The sequence below is a fragment of the Bombina bombina genome, chromosome 2 (genome assembly GCF_027579735.1).
Source record: "Bombina bombina isolate aBomBom1 chromosome 2, aBomBom1.pri, whole genome shotgun sequence".
Taxonomy (NCBI): Eukaryota; Metazoa; Chordata; class Amphibia; order Anura; family Bombinatoridae; genus Bombina; species Bombina bombina.
In genome coordinates, this window is record NC_069500.1 from 663,292,779 (window position 1) to 663,314,219 (window position 21,441).

The following is a 21,441-nucleotide window of genomic DNA, read 5'->3' on the forward strand; positions in this document are numbered from 1 at the left end:
AACGTATATAGCTCCGATTTAATTAATAAAATTAGGGTTCAAGCACATTTAGGGCTAGATTACGATTGGAACGCTATTTTAATATTGCAACTGTGCTAAAGTATTATCGTTTCAATGGAGTGTGAAAATTCCAACAACAAAAAAAGAACACCCATACTCGCACGCTAACCCAATAGCGTTTATTCAAGAGCACTAAACCAGACATGAAATATGAATATTTCACATTCCAATGTTTGTGACATAGAATAATATGTTCTATTTATTCTTAAATAAATATTTATTTATATATATATACGAATTTTTATACATTCGTTCGTTCAAATCGAATTTAATATGTTTATATAACATTCTAACTTTCTATTTTCGCATTTTCGTTTTCAAATTTTTTAATAAAATTTGAAAATACTTGTTAGAATAATAGAATGTTTAGCTATATATTCATTCAATTTCGAAATGTAATATTCGAATTCGAATGTGACATTCAAATTTGAAATAGTATTTCTAGTCTACAACTGTGTTTAATAAATGTAATATTCGAATTTTATGAGAGAGAGAGAGAGAGAGAGAGAGAGAGAGAGAGAGAGAGAGAGAGAGAGAGAGAGAGAGAGAGAGAGAGAGAGAGAGAGAGAGAGAGAGAGAGCTACACTACTTTTTTAAGTAAATTAAAGGGACAGTAAAGATCTTAGGATTTTTTATAAAATGTTATGCATAATGAAACAATTTTGCAATATATATTCCTTATTTATTTTGTCCCATTTCATTTAATTTAGCAATTAAATTGAGGATTTACTAATTGTCACATATTAAAATACATCCTGCTGACTTCTCAAGGCTAACAATGGCAAAACAATGCACCATATACAAATATTATGAGTATAGCTAGCCTTGTTGCCTGCAGACTAAAGCTCACATTGGCTGCTCCAAATAAGGCAAATGGGTGAAATTTTGCTACTGATAAACAATTGTAGTAAAAAGGATGTTAATTTGTTTTTACAAAATCTTTGAACTTGTCTGACGTCATTCTACAGTTACACAACAGAAATGTTTTATAATTACAAGCTGTTTACTGTCTTTTCCATATTAAATATACATTTTTCAGAATACTGCAATCACACATTTTGTAGAAATATATAATAAATAAGGAATTTGCATTTATCAAAGTCTTTATGTATGGCATGTAAAATGCTGTCAATCAAAAGTGCTTATTGGATGATGGGTATTTCCTGCTAATGCTCATTGTGTGATAGGTATACAACTGATACTACTGTATTAGTTTCAATTTTAATGTAAAGAGACAGTCTAGTCAAAATTAAACTTTCATGATTCAGATAGGGCATGCAATTTTTTTTTTTTAAACTTTTATTTATAATCCAAAACAATGTCAAGAACAAATATAAACATCATTGAACACAAAATATAGTCCATGAGTGTACATAGAATTATTCATATAATACAGGGCATGCAATTTTAAACAACTTTCCAATTCACTTTCATCATCAAATTTGCTTTGTTCTCCTGGTATTCTTAGTTGAAAGCTAAACCTAGGTAGGCACATATGCAAACGTCTAAGCGATTGAAGGCTGCCTCTTATCTCAATGCATTTGACAGTTTTTCACAGATAGATGATGTTAGTTCATGTGTGCAATATAGATAACATTGTGCTCATGTCTGTGGGGTTACTTATTAGAGGGCACTAATAGGCTATAATGCAAGTATGTGAAAAGAACTGAAATAAGGGGGCAGTCTGCAGAGTCTTAGATACAAGGGTAATCACAGAGGTAAAAAGTATATTCAAATTTATAAATATAAAACTGGGGAATAGGAAATAAAAGGATTATCTATATTTTTAAACAATACAAATTAGGGACAGTAGACTGTCCCTTTAAACAGATTTCTTATGAATGATAGAAAATGCCCTTTTAACATTGCATATTCTTACTGAATGGGAAAATATCTAGTAAATGAATAAGACACTGAAAAAATTTTATCAGCCACTGTGCCCAGAAAACATACCTATATGCACACAACCCCATTAATTCCCCTGAAAAATTGCTTAATTGTTGATACACAGATCAACTATGACGCCTACAGTTACACTGACACCTCATTGCTGAGACAGACAGTTCTACACAAGTATGACACATTCGTTTAATAACAAGACGCTGTGAATAGCCTGTTTCTGGCAGCAGACTAGGTTTTGGCAATTCTCCTGCGTCAGGGTGTGGGGCTCCCAGTTTTTCCAACATACCTCGGTAGTTGCCAGTTGGAGTACTTGTCATCTAAGAACAATGAATCTGAGGAAGAGTTTGTGTCAGGCCCTACTAAGAATTATCCAGTGCTTTTCATACTATTGAATATAAAATGTTGCAAGAGCAGTACAAGTATGTTATATTGATTTATTTCTTGAAGCACTATATGTAGCATTTGAATGGGAGCATACTTCTTACGGTGATCACCTGCATTTTAGGGAGACACATTTCCCCCTCTAAAAAAAAAAAGGAATTCTGTTTTTCTAAATGTGAGTTTATTGTATTTTCCACAGTGAAGGCGAAGGTTGGCATATCATGGCCTTCTGCAGTCCAGTCGAGCATCATGGGAAATGTAGTTCTGAAACATCTGGAATGCCAAGGTTCACCATCACTGCTCTAGCACATACAGCATTGAGAAGATAGGAACTTGTCTCTCTCCCTCAATTGAACTTCCCAGTTGTCTATTGTTGCAGTTGATAAAAGATTTTTATATTGAATACCTACGATATTGCAACGATGCAATTCTATTTTTGTAAAGGCAAAATCCTCTCTTTTAAACAAGGTTTTTCATTTCCTCCTAACCCCCAGCAAACACTGCAGAAGTGCCATAGTCTGTGGACATTTTTTTATTGTGTGTGATGTAATCACACACTATAGATATTGAGGAGTGTGGTTCATAAGAGAATGACATAAATATTGCCCTCTGTACACAGATAATAATACAGTTTCATCCGTCACTCATGATAATTAATCTTTCAATAGTAATATATTAGTGTCAATGTGTCACAAAAATAAGAAACATAAAATCATTTAATAAACAAGAGGTAAAAATTTATTTTTTCTAAAGTTTTTATACAGATTAAATTATTTTTATTTAGTTACATTAAGCTTGTATGAATATATTGTGGTCCTATATTCATGATTTTTTAATTTTACAAATGGTTAATCCATAAATGTCAAAATTTGAATGAGTGTGGATGGAATGGTAACATTAGAAGACATCTTACTTTTTTTTTTTTAAGAGAACTTTTATTATTGTAAGATATGAGCAGTCTGTGAATATAAGCAGTGAATGTGCAAATAAAAACGTGTGAATTGCTTTTTCAATTTAGTTGTCAGGGTTTATACAAAATTTCAGAATTTGCATTGCTTGAACAAATACATTCAAGTTTTTGACACCATGGCATGATTAAGGACCATAATGTTGCTAATTTTTGGGGATTTTTTTTACCTCTAATAAAGATGTTTAAACAATTTTTACCAAGTGGTGCTGTCACATACTTGTTTGTATTTGAAATTGGGAAGTTAGCAGATTCTCCTTTGTGACGCACGCATCTAAGAATTTAACTCTTCTCTTGCTTTTTTACTTTGCTTGTACAAAGGTATTTTATAAAAAAATCTAATATTTATTGTCCAACAGCTTCTACAGTATATGACGGACCAATAGGGATACCCTGAAACTGTGCTTTGAATCTTTCAACCCTGCATTGCCCTGAGGGCCCCATCTCTGTATATTTGTGTCTGAAATATATAAATATTTTATGCCATTTTTATCTGGACTGCATGCTAGCCAAAGCATATTATGTGTTGTAGATAATTGTGTAATATTATAATAAAGTTCATGGGTCTGATCCCACCCTTCTCACTATAAGATACACACATGAATTATGTCTATCTGACTAATTAATACAGCTAATAATTAAGGTTGGAGAAGAACTTGCTCCTGTTAAGGGGTGTACTCATATTTGCCTTATATATTTCTCCCAACTGAAGACTGGGGGGGTGAACTCCCCTAGATAACCAGGGTAAATACAATAAAAAAATAAAGCATTGTCACATTCGGTTGGAGGGCAACGAATGCCAGTAAACTCCTTTTAGCTGTCGGACATTCGGTAGCTTATGGCTACATTTTTTTTATGGAAATAAGTCCCAAATTGGCTATTTTTAAAGCTTACAGGCAACAGTCGGAAATACGTTTTCAAGGGAAAAAAAAATACTGATTTTTCAAGACAGCCCAGGTCTCTATGAAGAGCAGAGAATTCGCACCTCTGTGCTCAATATTACATGGAGAGGCACGGCATGTGTCTCTATAGTATCCAGCTAGGCTGAGGCTGCATACTCCTGCAGGTCACAAATTCTTCAACACGCCAAAGGACTTACAGCAGTCCCTCTCCAAAGATCATGCTCATAGTCCAAAATAGGCTACCACACAAGGCTCTAGAAACATCTGTCAGACTCCAACCTCCTGAATGGCTGGACATTTAAGCTTCAACAGTTGTTTGTTTGTTTTTTTATTTTTATTTTTTTATTATCATAGGCTCACCTTTAAAGGGACAATATACACCAATTGTCATATAACTGCATGTAATAGACGCTACTATAAAGAATAATATGCACAGATCCTGATCTAAAAATCCAGTATAAAAGCTTTTAAAAACTTACTTAGAAGCTCCCAATTAAGCACTGTTGATGAGCTTAGGTAGAGACACCCAGTGAAAGGGTCTGGGAAAACAGGAATAGCAGACACTCCCCCCTTCTCTGCATATGAAAAGAAAGATTACACAAACAGGAGCCGCAGAAATCTGTAGACCTTAGTATACATCTAAAACTTTGGGGCATGGTTAGGAGTCTATAAATCAGCACAATGTTATTAAAAATAAACAAAACTAAACATTTTTACAAAAACACTCCCAGATGGGCTGCATAAATGAATTATCTACAAAATATTTATTCAAAGAAAAATCTAGTGTACAATGTCCATTTAACTATGATTTGGAAACCTCACTGGATACTACAAGAAGTCCCACAAGAGAATGATATTGGTGAATGGTTATAGACTGTCACTGGATATGGACATATCTACAAAGTGGGGTATGGTTCTTCCCTTTTGTACTTGATGTGTTATATGACAAGTTAAAGGGATAAGAAAGTCACAATTAAACATGCAAGAATCATATAGAGCATGACATTTTAAAGGGACAGTCTACCCAAGAATTTTAATTGTTTTAAAAGATAAATAATCCCTTTATTACCCATTCCCTAGTTTTGCATAACCAACACTCTTTTATTTATATACTTTTTACCTCTGTGATTACCTTGTATCTAAACCTCTGCAGACTGCCCCCTTATTTCAGTTCTTTTGACAGACTTGCATTTTAGCAAATCTGTGCTTAGTCCTACGTAACTCCACGTGCGTTAGCACATTGTTATCTATATGACTCACATGAACTAACACCCTCAAGTGGTTTAAAATTGTCAAAATGCATTCATGTTAGAGGCGGCCTTCAAGGTCTAAGAAATTAGCATATGAACCTCCTAGGTGTAGTTTTCAACTAATAAAACCAAGAGAACAAAGCAAAATTGGTGATAAAAGTAAATTGGAAAGTTGTTTAAAATTGCATGCCCTATCTGAATCATGAACGTTTATTTTGGACTTGACTGTCCCTTTAAGATACTTTTAAACTCACTTCTATTTTCAAATGTGCTTTGTTCTCTTTTTATCCATTGTTGAAAATTAATGCACACATATCCTACACTAGTGGAAGCTAGCTGGTGATTGGTGCCTGCATATATTTGTCTCTTGTGATTGGCTAACTAGATTTTTTTACCTAGCTGCCATTAGTGTTCTGAAGGATAACAAGAGAATGAAGCATATTTGATAATAAAAGTAAATTTGAAAGTTGTTTAAAACTGTATGTTCTATCTGAAGCGTGAATTAAATATGTGGGATTTCCTGTCCCTTTAAGTGATAAGTGATAGAATGTGAAAGTGGTGTCCTGGGATGTGGTCGGGATTACATCCCCTGCTAAAAGGTCTATGATTTTGACACACTTGAAAGCCATGCACACAGATGTGGCGCTCCTACAGGGGACTCACCTCACTGAGAGTGAGCATGAAAATGAAAGAAAGATTAGGTAGGGACTTTTGTGTACACACCTGACACGGGAAGGAAAAGAGGGGTAGCAATACTGTTTAAAAAAAGGTGTAGACATTAATATACAGAACAGTCTGATAGATGTGAAAAGTAGATTAATTATTTTAGGCCTAACTATTTTAGGTGTTTGATATTGTTTATACAATATTTATGGCCCTAATAACAAGAAAAAAATGTTTGGGCTCTTCTGAACGAGAAGGCTGACAGTACTGTTTAAAGGCAGCATCGTTGAGAGGCATCTTACCATACATTTCATTGTGTGGAATTGAAGGTGTAATGTAAATGATCCCTTTACACAGTACTGTATGACAGTACAATTTATAATGTGTCAACAGAAACTCAACTCCTGCTCGTACAACAATAATACATCTATAGGAGCTGGGGGAAATTGCGCGCACTCAACATTAATATTTTCATTATATTGCGAATGGGCAATCATGATCACAGTGTTCATATTTCCATAATATTTTACTTTTAACAGTACACACTGTAGCAAATCTGTTCTATATTAATATATTTCTATAGATATAGATAAATATTAATATTAATATAGAACACTTTGCTAAAGTGTGATTGCAATATTATATGCAATCACAATCACAATATTATGAAATATGAATATTGCAATTGCGATTACACGTTCTCAATATAATGGAAATATAAATATTGAGAATGCGCAATCACAATCTTAAAATAAGTAAAAAAACAAGCCTAAAGATCATGTCCGACAGACATCGATGAATGCCAACAGCATACACTGTCAGCATTTATCATTGCACAAGCGGTTCTTGTGAACTGCTTGTGCAATGCTGCCCCCTGCAGATTCGCAGCCAATCGGCTACTAACAGGGGGTGTCAATCAACCTGATCGTATACGATCGAGTGGATTGCAGACCGCAGCCTCAGAGGCAGCGGAGCAATTATGTTTCCAGTCTAGTGAAATGCTTGTGCAATGCTGCCCCTGCACATTCGCGGCCAATTGGTCGCTAAGCAGGGGGTGTCAATCATCCCAATCATAGTCGTATGACCGCTACTTTTTAACTTTAGTTTCGGGCGGAGAAAGCAGCATATTAAATCTCCGCCTTACAGTTTAAATACATATTCAAACATTATACTATACAATCCCCAGCTCCTATAGTTTTAATAGTAAATTTTTTTGTCTTTATTAACAAAATAGATTGCAGATTGATTGTTATAGAGGTGTTCCAAGGGAGTTTCAAGGGTGTTCCATGGGAGTAACCTGTATTTTAATGGGGAATTATAATCATGGGTTTCTAATATAATCTAATATAGCCTCCTTAGAAGAAACATACCATATACAAAAACAGTGAGTATTCTATCGTTTTGGAAATAAAGCGTGAAAACTATAGCCAAATGTCGTTGGAACTTACTCTCCTAAATCTTATATATCGGCATTGAAAATAGATGGGGTTAGAAAACTTACTGCCATCAAGATAGCTAAAGATTCTAAAGATTATTATCAGTCACTATATAAAAAGCAGAGAGTAGATTACTCCAATCAGACTGCATTCTGGGAAATGATCCACTTGCCAAAAATTTCCAATGAATAGGCTGATCAAATGAATTCCCCCAATACAATTTGTGAAGTTCTGCTAACCATAAAAACTTCTCCCTTAAAGGGTCACTAAACCCAAAAACTTTCATTCATAATTGAAGTAGAGAATACAATTTTAAACAACATTCCAATTTACGTCTATTATCTAATTTGCTTCATTTTGTAGATATCCTTTGTTAAAGAAATAGCAATACCCATGTGTGAGCCAATCACACGAGGCATCTATGTGCAGCAACCAATCAGTAGCTACTGAGCCTATCTGGATATGCTTTTCAGCAAAGTATATCAAGAGAATAAAACAAATTAGATCATAGAAGTAAATTAGAAAGTTGTTTAAAATAGTATGCTCTTTCTAAATCATGAAAGAAAAAATGTGGGTTTCATGTCCCTTTAAGTAAAGCCCCAGGACCAGATGGGTTGCCAATCGAATATTATAAATTGTTACAAGATGAGAGTTTCCCTAGACTGGCTTACTTATTTACTAAATATCTTGTCACAAATTACTTACCATAAAATATATTTACAGATGTCCATATTTGCCTGATTCCCAAACGAGGAAAGAACCAGAGCTACCTGGCCCTTATCATCCAATATTGCTATTTAATAGCGACTATAAGCTACTGACTAAAATTATGGCTGACAGATTGGCTAATATCCTACCCCACATTGTGCATAATGACCAAACTGGGTTGATTAATAACATATCCTCAAAAACAAATATAAGGAGGGTTCTAAGAGTCATTAACTATTTCTGGAATGAGAGAAAAGATGGCAGAGTTAGTGGAATGTCGGACACTTGACTAATATCATTGGACGTGGAGAAGGCATTCAACAGAATTGAATGAACTCATCTTTTTAAAACTTTAGAAATGTTGGACCTTGGTGAATGGCTTTGTTTCAACCTCATTTTAATTAGAATGTGGCACAAGGTGGGGGTGCCTGTGTCCCCACTGCTCAGATCAGACATTTCATGAAGGGTATTCAAATACGGGGTTCTAGGGTGAAACTTACCCTGTACACCAATGACATATTACTGTTTATAAATAATACTCCCACCCTTTGATTCCTATAATTATGGAAAAAAATTGAACAATGTGGTAGTTTCTCTGGATTGAAAATTAAAGGGCCACTAAACCCAAAATCTTTCTTTCATGATTCAGATAGAGAATAGAAAATTAAACAACATTACTTCCATTATTTATTTTGCTTCATTTTTTAAATATCGTTAGTTGAAGAAAAAGCAATGCACATGGTGAGCCAATCACACGAGGCTTCTATGTGCAGCAACCAATCAGCAGCTAGTGAGCATATCTAGATATGCTTTTCATCAAAGAATATCAAGAGAATAAAAAAAATTAGATAATATAAGTAAATTAGAAAGACGTTTAAACTTGCATTCACTTTCTAAATCATAAAAGAAAAAATGTGGGTGGCATGTCTCTTTAATATAGAAAAATTAGTACTAATGTGATTACATTGATCCAAAACTAAATCACCCCCTGATTTGCAATTTAAGGAAGTCACTTGTTCTTGTACTTATTTAGGTATACAAATAGTTAAGATTCCTTCTCTTTGGTATAATCTAAACTTTTATCCCCTTATTTTTAAAACTGAAAACACTTTTAAAATGATAGTGCTTCCTCAACTACTATATGTGATGCAGGCACTTCCTATAGTATTAAAAAGAAAATATATACATCAAATGCACACTTCATACTCCAATTTTCATTTGGCAAAATACAAAAAAAGATAGGCTTATGTAAATTGTTTAATCCCATCCATAAAGTTGGATTTAAGTTACCTAATAATCAATGGTATAATTGGGCAGCCCTGTCAAAAATTGCTTTAGATTGGGTGAGTTAAACTGAACATTTTATCTCAAGGTACATGGAAAGTAACTTGATATTACCTATAGCACTCAGTTCTCTCCCATTTGATAATCTAGATAATCTATAAAGAATAACATAATATTTAAGGGGCCTATAGTAGCATGAATAAAGATGTCTAAAGTGTGGGGTGCTATCGGTGTGAGCAAATAGCATATTCCCTTATCTGAAACTTCAGACCTTATACCTTGTCTGACAAGGGGTCCATATATACACAATGGAAAGCTCTGGCTTTGACTGTGGTTGGACAATTATTAGATACCAGGAATAAATGCATATAGAAGTTTGATGAGTTAAAAGAAAATGTTATATCCCACAAGGGCATTGCTTTGCCTATTTTCAAGTCCACCATTATGTAAACAAACTAATTCAACAAGATACAGCTATCTGGGATAAGTCTCACTGGGACACATTATATTCATTAGGTAGGCAAGGTTATAGATCTATCTCACTAATGTATAATCTACAATGGCTGAAGGAGACAGCATCCACATTAAGAGCTTTAAAACATAGGGTATACATGCAATTAAAAATAGAGCAAGCGGATGTAAAAGGTAAGATACCACAGTATATTAAATGCTTTTTTGATAAATCTTAATTGTTTGTTCTTACCTTGCCCACTTATTTACAACTTCAAGTAATAGCTCCATTTTTTTCTTCTAACTTTATTTTAGAAGAGCAATTAAGTTCTAAATGATGTTTCCCAGAATTTATCCTTAATAAACATTGCTAGGCTCAGAAGTACGTGAAGAGATTTGATGTCCTGGGGGCCAAGCCCTTCACCCCCCCCCCACTCTTCTTTTCATTCCTCATTTGTCTAAGAGCCTGCTTTATTTATGTAACTTGTTCTTTGCTTGTTTGTTTAAATATTTGGAATGTATATATATATATATATATATATATATATATATATATATATATATATATATATATATATATATAGTTTAGTTTGTGTTCCACATTATACATTGTTGTATAGATAGATATGGAACTGCAATTAAGAGTGTAACAACAGTTTCTTTCTCCATCCTGTAACATAATACAGGTAGCCCTCAGTTTACGCCGGGGTTAGGTTACAGAAGGAATGGTTGTAAATCGAAACCGTTGTAAATTGAAACCCAGTTTATAATGTAAGTCAATGGGAAGTGAGGGAGTTAGGTTCCAGGTCCCTCTCAAAATTGTCATAAGTAACACCTAATACATTATTTTTAAAGCTTTGAAATGTAGACTTTAAAGGCTAAACAGCATTGTAAACCTAATAAAATAATCACACAACACAGAATATATAATTAAACTACGTTAAATGAACAAAAACATTTGCTAAACGGCATTATAAACCTAATTAAATAATAACACAACACAGGATATATAATTAAACTAAGTTAAATGAACAAAAAAAATTGCTAAAACTGCATTATAAACCTAATAAAAAAATCACACAACACAGACTTTACTTGCATTTTTTTGTAAACAGTTCTTTCTATGCATTCCAATCTGGACAGATTTATAGACTGGAAGATCTTGTTCCTTTGAAAGCTGCTCGATAGCTCAAGTCTAGCTAGCCACACTAATTAATTTCAGCCTGCTTGTGTGCTTGGCTTGCATATTTTTGCGGTAACACAAGCGGACAGCTCCACCTACTGGCTATTTTAATCTAAGCACTGCTTCTCAGTGCTTTTCAATAGCAGTCACATGACTGAAAAAAGGGTTGTTATTCTGAAACGGTGCAAATTGAACCGTTGTAAACCGAGGGCCACCTGTATAGTATTTAAATAAATAAATCATTTAATAATCACACAAGGATAACAAGGGCACTATATAGGCAAGCTCCTCACTAGTTTCAATTATTTAAGATACTGTATTTAATTTTAGTATCTATATTTTATATTCCTTTGAGGAGTGGTGCTAGCATCTGATACTGAACTTGCAGAAAGATTGGGATGTAATCCCTGGAAAGAAATGCTATGTAGCACTCTCTGCCCAGACTGGGGTAGAGCCACTGATACCTTTTAAAATTTAACTTTTATTTTTCACTTTAAAAAGAATGGGTAAACACAAACAAATTAAAATGTCTCTATCTCTAAATAGCTGGTGTCAAATGTTTCAGGTTATTATCAAATTATTCAAGTGACCGGCTGATTCTCTAATACTTTTATATGTAGTTTTGTTAGATCAATCGGTACTCCATTGTATTGGTCAAATAAGGTTGATAAGAGCCTTGTAATGGGTGTTTATTGTATTTGGATGTCTCATATATTTTTTGAGGCTTGTATTGGTGTAAAATTGGTTGGAATTAAGCCTGAGTGACAGTAGGGATTATCAAGTTTTATTCACGTTTGTACATAGATCTCGGTTGTGGTTAAGTATTTTGAAATTTACTTTACTTTTTTGTGTTGGTGTACAGATGCCTTGGTTTGGGTATCACTTATATTCAGAGTTTTTGTGTATATTCCACTTATATTTTATAATAGATTCCGTGACCATACATTTGAGATCTGTTATTTTTTCACTCTTTGGAAATAAAGTGATCTCGTATTTATATTGCATGTATTTTTTATATACACTCTTAGATCATTAATTAAATAAAAACACTGGTATGCAAGAATTCCTTGATACTGATAGTTTTCTTCCTAAGACCCACTGTTCACAATGTATCTTTCTATAGTTACCCTTATTCTTATGGGTGGCTGGGCTATTATATATATATATCTGTCTCATTCCTTCCTAGGCACTCAGAGACTGTTTTTAATTATAATTGCAGGATCCACCTTGGGATTTTATTCCATTTAATGGTAATTTAGCTTTTTGTGTTGGGTGTATTACTCAGGTGGCTGTATAAATTCTGTGATCATATAGTCTAGATTTGTTATATCTCTTGCTACTTGATAATACAATAATCGTGTGTGTGTATTACATATGCTTATTCCGACATTCTTAAGTAATTTGTTAAATAATGCTGCCTGTATGCATATATTTCTTTACTTGATGATATACTATATGAGCCCCCCTGTTAACAATATTGTCTTTGAGGTTACCCTTATTTGTGGGGTGGCTAGGCTGTTGTATTTTTTGTTGTTACTTTTACACCACACGTATTATGTAATTGTGAAGTGTTATAATAAGTACACAATGTTGCAACACACTAACTCTGGTTCCTTGCTAGGGACTCAGACATTGATTGTCTTTGTAATTAAAGCTCCACCTCTGAGTTCGATTTCACTCGATACTTTTTTAACTGTAACTATTAATTATGCTACTATGTGAGTCTTTCGGATTACCTACAACCCGGTACTATGTCCTCATGAATTATTATAATAATATTTACGATAATTCCCTAACTGCCGCTCTGCGCTGTTTTCACTACAGCTGGGTTTGGCAGTCTGTCACTAATACGGAGTCTAGTTCGGTTGTAAATCTGTTGACAATCAATACTTCTGTTTAGCCAAGTCCCTTTTTGACACTAGTGAGGATGCACTTGGGTTATTTGTTTAAATAAAGTTACCCATAAATTCTATTCAGGTTCTTATCATAGTTTGACAATTAAACGCCAACATGCATTCACGCACTGTCTAATATAATCCCCATTACTTTTTCAAATTTTCGCTATTTGAGATAGATTAAATTAAAACACACATATAACACATTAGTGGGACCCCATCGTCCCACACAACCCCCCTGACGCGTTTCGCCAGTTACGGCTTTATCAAAGGTGGCGGGCTGCCGATTTTCAAAGCCTTTATTTATTTTCAATTGCGGAAGTTCCGCCTCTACCATATTTTCATTCGTTGATCTCGGCTGTCAATCTTGTATGTGCAGCCTATTGGGATCAATGTATCTAATGCTGTATTTTGTTTTAAGGTCGACTGCTGATTTTGTATCTTAAGGTGGACCTATTTCTCTGCTTGATTTCTCCGATCTTCTGTTTTTATGCCAAAGCTCATTCTTACAGTAAATTCAATAGATCATAGATATGCCGTTTGTTATACTATTATGTGGATGTGTTTTCCTCCTATTTTATACTATATTTCGAATAACATTGCTTATATAGATGTTGTAATCGACATAATTTGTTTATATCTAGATTCACTGTTTACTCTTAATTGTATATGTCTTAATTTAGAGTGTAGAGTTAGTTTGTGTTTTTCTTAACAGTGGTCTTATGTTATTTTTGTCCTTATTGATGTGATATCTTCTTCTGAGAAGGAGTGTTGTTATTGGTAGTATTGCATTCTTTAGTTGTTCATTTTCTTCTCTCTCATGATTTAACTGTCTCGGTCTAAACACGTTATTTTTCATTTTTGAATAAATCACATGATTAACAATAACACGACTATGATCAATGACTATAATAATCATTTCTACTGATAGCATTGGTGATATTGTTCCCCTACATGAGATTGTATGATCGTCGTTTTCCTGTGTACATGTGTTTACTATTTTTCACTGTCTGTGTGTTTTCCTGTGTACATGTGTTTACTATTTTTCACTGTCTTGCATTTTTTTCCTCTCTCAAATCTTGTTTTTGACTTATTTTTTTGTATACAATTGTATATATGGATCTATTTGAGGTATATATTGTGTATTTTGAATTTGTGTTCAGTATTGTTGGTTTATTTTGGATTAGCAGTGTATACTATATGTTCAAAATGTGCCCTTATATAAATGTTGTATTTTCAAGTATTTGTTTAGTTCTTGAGTGAAATTGGTTCAAATCTTTGTATTTGTTTTAGCTGTGTTGGTTATACTTCAGTTCAAGTATTAGTGTATGATTTAATTTTTTATTGAATTAAGATTCTTGGTGAGATTATTGCCTGTGTGCTCCTTTTGAAAGAAACTAGTATCCTTCCATGTCTGTGTTTTGGTGCTTCCATCTGTGCCTACTGGTGACAGTGTGCTCATGTTAAAAGGAAATAGCATCCTTTTTATTTTTGGTGCTTACATACCCATCTAACTTATTCTTGTTATGGTTTGTGTTGTTGTGAATTATGTCTATTGGTTTTTAGTGCCTTGGGTGTCATTTTGGTTCGTCATACATTGGGTCAGTGTGTTTACAATATTTGTATTAAATTATTCTCTTTTACTTATTAAATACCTTACTTGGTGTCATACACATTATAGTGCTCTCAAAAACAGTGTGTGTTCCAAAGTGAACTTGTGGTGTTACCTTAGTGATTGTGCTCTATTGTGCCTTATAAAGTGGTGTGATAAAAAACGATATTAATGCATTTTAAATTTAAATGATACTATTCAAAGCTTGTTTATCTTCCCCTTATCCCATTACCCACTCTTTATGGGTTCTTGGAATAGTTTTTGTTTGTATATGTATTTTTATGTTTTGGTTCATTATTTCTGTATTTAAAACTATGTATGCATCTCTGTGGGAATATACAGGAATTGTTGTTTCCATTTCTCATAGGAATACAAAAAAGTTGTTATTTTCATTTATTCCATTTGGATGCACAGTATTTAGTAAATATATCCACTTGCTCTCAGCTTTGAGCAGAGCTGTTTCTAGGTCTCCTCCCCTTACTCCTAGTTTAATGTGTTCTATTCCCCAACATTGGAGACCTTTGGGGCTAGAATTGTGCTTAATAGAAAGTGTGATGCCACACTGGTTATGGCTTTGCCATCATCCACATCTTTTCTGGCATTTTTGATATTTCTGAGATGTTCCATTAAGCGAACTCTTATCTTACGGGTCGTCATGCCTACATAATATAGTTGGCAAGTGCATTGTAATACATAGACTACCCCCTGAGTGTTGCAGCTTATGTATTTGTTAATTCTATGAGTTTGACCAAACCTATCCATTATGCTGTTGGTTTTCTTAATATACTGACATGTGGAGCATGTTCCACACTTAAAGGAACCTGGGGTGAAGGCAGTTATTGTTCTCTTGCTGCTATAATGACTTTGTGTTAACATGTCTTTCATATTTTTGGCTCGTCTGTATCCAATCTCTGGTTTTTCTCCCAGTTGCACTCTCAATGCTGGATCTGATGTTAAAATATGCCAATGCTTTTGGATGATTTCTTTGATTTGGTTGGTCTGAGACATGTAAGTTAAGATCAATCTTGTTTTATTGTCCTTTAATTTGTTCTTCTTTTTTAGGAGTTCTCTCCTATTGGTGTTCATCGCTTTGTTTCTTGCTTTTCTGATACTTGTCTTACTATACCCTCTGATAGTTAGCCTTTCTTCCAGTTCTTTCGCCCTTATTTTAAAGGTGTTCAAATCTGTACAGTTGCGTCTAGTTCTTAAAAATTCCCCTGTTGGCAAGCCTCTTAGGGTACCTGGTGCATGAGCACTTGATTTGTGTAATACGCTGTTTGTTGCAGTCTTCTTCCTGTACAGATCCGTGGTGATTCTCCCATCTTCCTCTTTGATTATTCTTAGATCAAGGAAAGCAATTTCTTTTTGACTCATTTCAGATGTTAACCTGATATTTAAATCATTCTGGTTTAATGTGGCTAGGAACTCTTGTAGTGTTTCGTAAGAGCCCTCCCATATAAACAAAATATCGTCAATGAATCTTATCCATAGGGGTATGTAGTCAGTGTATTGGGTATTATTTTCAGTGAATACATGCTCTGCCTCCCACCAACCCATGAATAAATTGGCGTAAGTGGGGGCGCATGCTGTCCCCATTGCTGTTCCTCGTGTCTGCAAATAAAAACCATTATCGAAGGTGAAAAAATTATATTGTAAGACAAATTTCAGTAAGTCAATGATGAATTTGTTATCAGATATGTTAACGGTGTACTTCCTAGCTGCCTCATCCAAAGCCAAGAAAGGTGACATCACCCAGGAGGTGTAACTGGAGTGCTGCAGCTGTGTCTGTTATGGCTAAGAGTGTGGCTGGTAAAAGTACAACAAAGAAATATTGTTAGCCATAGATAGATAAAAAAAACGTGTTCCTTTATTTCTTCAATTAAAAATGTGTTTCAACATGACATCGCTAACAAGATGGAACCAAGCTGGTAACTGGCTTACATGTTTCAGTCCAGCGATCGTAGTCATAGCATAATGGTTATCTGCTGTACACAGTCATTTAAAAAGAAAGAAAGTATCCAATTGGCTGATACTTAGTATGCATTGCTCAGCCCTACCAATAATTAAAACCATGTCATAAACAGCACCACAGTGTATCTAATAGGGATGTACATTCAATTTCAGAAGAGTGAAAGAAAATAATAAAAATGGCATTAAAAAAGTTCATTAATTTCTTTGCATACTGAAGACACCTGACAACTAAATTGAAACAAAAACTAAAATAATTGCGCATTATTTTCTTTTGCATTTTAATTTTTTGTTTTTGGATGCTGTTTTTATAATGCAGGCAGTCTTTAGACAATGAATGAAAGAAGCAGTGACTAGATTAAAAGGTTATATTAGCCTGGCAGTTGAAGCTTGTGCTGTTTTCTAGCCATTCCGCATTCTCAAGGGGAAGGATTGAAGTCAAAGAGGGAATTTTAAGTTACTGCCTCTGACCAGTGTGTATCAGTGTGCTAGCAGTATCTGTGTTATTGATGTGCCCGCTCACCAAGAGACATTTGCTATTCTTTGCTAATATTATATATATATATATATACATACATACATACATATACTAATGCTTGTGCCACTGCCTGCTATAAAGAGAGTAGATTAGAATAATATAATATATACTAAGGCCTAGATTATGAGTGTAGCAATATCGATAGCGCGAGAAACATAAACACGATCGAGAGATTGCAGTGTTTATTACGCTGAAATCCATATTACAAGTGGAGTGCTGTTCAAATTACAGCTAATTTGTTTGCTCAAAATTGCCGTAATTTACGTTCTCCATATTTTCTATGGGTAGCGTTGAGCGGTTATGTGCACTTGTATTATAAGTTTAAAGTAAATGTGATTGTGCAGAGGAAACAGTTGCACTAAACTACACTTTAAACCCCTAAACCGCCACTTTAAACTACCTATTTACACTATTAACCCCTAAACCAAAAATAAATTATGCCTATTCTAACCCCCCAAAAAAAATCCCACCCCAAAATAAAAAAACTCTTTAAAAACAAGGGCATTGCCCTAAAGTGAACCAGCTCTTTTTGCTTCTAACATTAACCCTCCAAAAAAAAAGAAAAAAATATCTAAAAAAAAAACTACTACATTGCTCTTAAAAGGGCATTTAGCTCTTTTGCTGCCCAGAAAAAAATTTAATTAAAAAATCCATAATAAAAAAAAACACCCCCCAAAAAAAAATACAACCTACTCACCCAAGATCATAATGGGGCGGCAGTTCTCTATCTTTATCCCGTCAGCGGTCCATCCTCATTCCAGAGGCTGCGGTCTTCATTCATCTTCAGCTCTTCAAGATAGATCCTCTTCATGCTGTAGCCAGTCGTCCACTGAGTTTTGAATGTGAGGTACCCCTTTAATATACGGGTACCCTTGCATTCCTATTGGCTGATTTCATGTTCAAATTCAAATCAGCCAATAGAATGTAAGCTTTTTTTATTGGCTGATTTGACCTTGAATGCTCTGCTTATAATCTAGCCCTAAGTTTAAATATTTATTTTCACTATGTTTTATTACTTATACTAAGTTAAAGGGATACTAAACCCTAAGTTTTTCTTTAATGATTAAGATAGAGGGGTAGATTTATCAAAGCTTCAACTGATAATATGCTGGAATCCCGTGTCAAATTCAGCGCTAGATTGATCTGCCGTAGTTAACAAAGAAAGATTATCAAATGTTGAAATGTGTGACGTAATATACGCTCCAGCAATCTCAATCCAACGCAGATCGATGCTTGCGTCATTCCAGATGTTTTGAATTCACATTTTACTCTATTTGACCCTCTTATCTGATTCATGACAGTTTAATGCTATGCAGACTATCCCTTTCAGTTTAAGATTATATTGAATCAAACATAATTTGTAGATTTTAATTGATTAATACTCTAAAAAATGTGGAATAATTATGTCTTAACGAAATATTAAATTGTAAGATCTTTTTTGTTTATGTTGTGTATGTTGTTTATGTGTCAACCATTTTGGCATGAAGTGAAAGTGACAGCCATTATTTGTGGACACATTGCATTCTGATGTTGTTTTGATCAATAAAAAGGGTTCTAAAATATTTACTCCTTTAACAATTTTTTCAGTAAAATCCTTTTTGAACTTGTTAGACAAAGTTTGGCCTAATGTCATCATTAATGTATACCTTTAATCCTAATTTTATATATACACACTTTTATAATATAATACACAATATCAAAAATAGCACTTACAAGGTTTGACAAGTGATCTTATATCCTTATAATAGAGTTTTTGGCGTCATCTAAGGTCACTATATCGCCATAAACATTGCCTCCGCGTCCTTTTTATCTTGGTTACGCGGTACATGTGTCTCATCATCTCATTAATGATATAATCACGTTATTCTTGCTAAACCCCACAAACTCCTCCAATTTTTCTAGGGAAATACTTGTTCATTCCATATACCAGAATGACAAGTTATCCAGCTGTAGGTGCAGGTGGACGTGCCATATTGATTGTTTTCTTATATAAAAATAATTACTTCTGTGACACCAATTACAATTCCACAAGTATAGACCAATTTGATTCATTATTGAGAGTAGAAAACATATATTAAATTTTGATTTGCTGATTTACTTAATCACGTGATTATGCATTTCCCAATAAAAAGGGGGAACATTTAGTATTTTTTGGGTTGTTATTACGAGTTGGAGTAGTGCATCAAACATAGAGAAGAAAGTTGGTGATAATTTTTTTTAAAAGTTGGTGAGATTGTTATGGTGTCATCACAGCAGAGTGGGAAGACCAAATCCTGTCATAATGTGCAGTTCAACTTCCAATAGAATGAAGTTCTGGTAAGGAAGGTTCTGCAGTATTATGTTTTCCTCTTTGAGAATAAATCCCAAAAGACATCAGTGTCCCAAAGAAGTGAAATATGGAGAACCATAAGCGACGATGTTTCTGCAGAGGGAAGGTTTACCAAATCGGTAGAACATTGTTGCAAATGGTTCTCCGATCTAAAGAGAATTTTAAAAGCAATGTTGGCGAAGGAGAAAAGATTGACACATATGACAGGTGGTGGCACCCCATATGTCGTTGAGCTCGCCACATATGAAATTATGCTTTTTGAAAAATTGGGTAGTACAATGACACAGGGTTTGGATGAGGTCGGACAGGATACAGATGAATTAGCAGGTATTATACTTGTATTCCATACGTTAAACATGGCGCTAATAAATGTTTTAACAAAAGGATCTACTAGTGCTGCTTCAAGACATGCATTATCGCCGACAGCAGCTAGCCAAAATAGAAGCACCTGCCACAGTGGACCCAGTGACAATTTCCACAGAATCCAGTCACAGTTTCTCCACTGTGCATACCCTGCCTGATATTATGTGCAGCACCCCGCAACTGGGTGTTGGCCAAACAACAGGTATGTCTGTTAATGTAATCTTTAGTTTAATGTAAATGGTAACATACATATGAATTCAAAAATATTTTTTAAATTAAAGTCTAAATTTATATTTAATTTTAATTTTAGTAGAGGTGACTCATATTTTGGGACCACCTTCAACATCTTCCATATCTTCTCAAGGTAACAAACTTAAGAAAACACCTGAATGTTTTAAATGTGGTCCCTTAAAGGGACAGTCAATGCCATATATTTTTTGTTATTCTTACTCAAGAAATGCACTGTATTAAACAACACTGTTATACAAAAAATGTACATGAAAATGTTCATTGCCCAAATACTGCCTGAATATACTCAGCTCTAGCTTGGACTCCCCTAGCATCATTTGGCTCTATGGGTGCTAAGTTGTTCTCTTCATACTCTGGCAAATCTAATATCTCCATTTCCACATTTGGCATTCTAATTGCTATATTGTGCAGGATATAGCAACTTTCTGTGGAGCATATTGCAGTACTCCACCTGAACTATCCAAACACCGGAATCTACTCTTTAAAACTCCAAATGTATGCTCTATGTCACATTGAGTAGATTTGTGTGCTTCATTATATTGGAATTCTTCAGATGAAGGATTGTTTACTGGTGTAAACAACCATGAAAAGCATGAATAGCCCAAATCTTCTGTATGCAAAAAATAGACAATTGAAATTAGCAATATTAATAAATTAATCCTACACTATACATAAATAAATATTTCTAAGAGACATTTACCTAGCAAAATACCCTCTGGTATTTGTCCCTCCTGAAACTTATCATAAATAGCAGAATTCCTCAGAATAAAGGAGTCACGGGTTGATCCTGGAAATTCTGACCAGACACTCATGATTCGTAATTTGGCATAACATATGACTTATATATTGAGGAAATGGTTTTGCTTCCTGTCACGATATGCCTCTTCTCTTGCTTTGGGAGGCTGCACAGATATGGGTACAATCTATTGTGCCCAATATGTTGGGCATCCCAGCCATTTTATAGAAATTTAATTTTAAATTATGCCAATCCTGAGACGGAATCTCCTAATAATCTCCCTATCACTAAGAGCATGGAGGCCAATTCTTGGTAGAAATTCCCTTGGCACTCTTATGTGCCTTTGTTGATGCTCTACCGCTTATGCAGCCTGTTCCTGTGCTGCCTGTTGCTGGTTCATTAATATCCTCCTTCTTCTTCGAAGAAGGATAGCAAATGCAAACATATTCATCATTTTTATTGTTATGATTGTCTCTGAATACAAACCGCATATAACTAAACCTTTCTGTGTTGTCAGACACACCCTTTTATAATGCAATAACATCCCTTGGCTTTCTATGGTATT